The sequence below is a fragment of the Hipposideros armiger genome, unplaced genomic scaffold (genome assembly GCF_001890085.2).
Source record: "Hipposideros armiger isolate ML-2016 unplaced genomic scaffold, ASM189008v1 scaffold_180, whole genome shotgun sequence".
NCBI classification, from domain to species: Eukaryota; Metazoa; Chordata; class Mammalia; order Chiroptera; family Hipposideridae; genus Hipposideros; species Hipposideros armiger.
In genome coordinates this window covers 1170428-1172013 of record NW_017731530.1, presented here as the reverse complement: position 1 = coordinate 1172013, position 1586 = coordinate 1170428, and positions in this window count along the sequence as shown.

Here is a 1586-nt window from a genome sequence, read left to right as displayed (position 1 = left end):
ATGGATACAGAGTTTCAGTTGGTATGATGAAAAAGTTCTGGACATGGATGGTGGTGATGGTTGCACAACAAGGTGAATGTACTTAATGCCACTGACTTGTACACTTTAAAATGATACATTTTATGTTATGGATATTTTACCAAAATTTTTAAAAGTTCTAAAATTTTTTAAAATAAGAAAATAATTTTAAAAATCAGTACTTTCTGACCAATGTACTTGGGGCGGAGGATAACGGAGAGCTCCCCAAAGCAAAAGGTGGTGTTGGCACTTCCTGGCACCCCTCCCCCTGTGGGTCCTTCCTCCATGGCCAACCTTCAAGGATCCAACTTTGCTCTTTTCAAGAGCTTGTGGTGATTCCTTTCCATGTAACAGGAATACTCACTTTGTCTAGGCTGTAAGGAATCAGCACCCTTGTAGAAACCAGGGGGAGCCCTGGACAGCTGGGAGAATATCTGCACCAAGCCAGCCAGGCTCCTCACACCCTGACTAGTCCTGGAAATACACTGCTTCCCAAACTCTCTTTTTGATAAGCTTCACTTTCTGTTCTCCCTGTCAATAGCCCGCTTCATTGCAGCAGAAGTTCATTATAAGTTATCACTCCAAAAGGTCCAGAGCCTGTTTATGGATTACATTTAATTAGGTGCTTCCTGATGACAGAGGAAGCATCCTAATCTTATAAAACTGGCTCCAGTCTCTGGGGAATGTCTCCCAGAGACCAGCTAGAATTCATGGACCTAGAAAACAAATAGCATTGCTGACATTTTTATTTCGCCAAGTAAGGACATTTTTCTAAAACAATTGTCATTAACAATTATCATTTCATAGACAAAAAGTCATTTTAAGCACCCTCCAAGTTGGAGAGAGAGAATCACACAATATAGGCAGTCCTCTGAAAGAAAAGAGAGTGACAGTCTGATGTCAGTATTGTCACAGCAGGCAGACACTTCCACGTGGGTCTGCATTACCTTGCCTCTTTCCACTGCATTCACACAATAGCTACCTGAAGTGGCACGCACATCACTTTCTCTGAAAGCAAAGGGAAAAGACTAAAAGGGATGGAGTGAAACTCCCTTCCAGATCTATGACTCTGTAACTTATTAAAATGCCAAATGCTTTCCACTTGCACCACAAACTCAGTGGTGTGTGTCTATTTGTAAAAAGTGTGTGTGTGTGTGTGCACGCGCACGCGCGCGCATGTGTGTAGTGCAATATGGATACTGTGTACCCCAAAATTCATACGTTGAAGTCCTAACCCCCAGTACCTCAGAATATGACTGTATTTGGTAACAGGTCTTCAAAGACGTGATTAAGTTAAAATGAGGAAGTTAGGGTGGGCCCCGAGCCAATCTGACTGGTGTACTTGTAGGAAGAGGAGATAAGGACATAGAGAGAGAGACCAGGGCCACTTGTGCACAGCAGGACAACCAGGTAAAGAGACAGCAAGAGGGTGGCCATCTGCAGGCCAAGGAAAGAAACCTGAAAAGGATCCTTACTTTGGCCCTCAGAGGAAACCAACTCTGCTGACACCTTGATCTTGGACGTTTAGTCTCCACAACAATGAGAAAATAAATTTCTGCTGCTTAAGC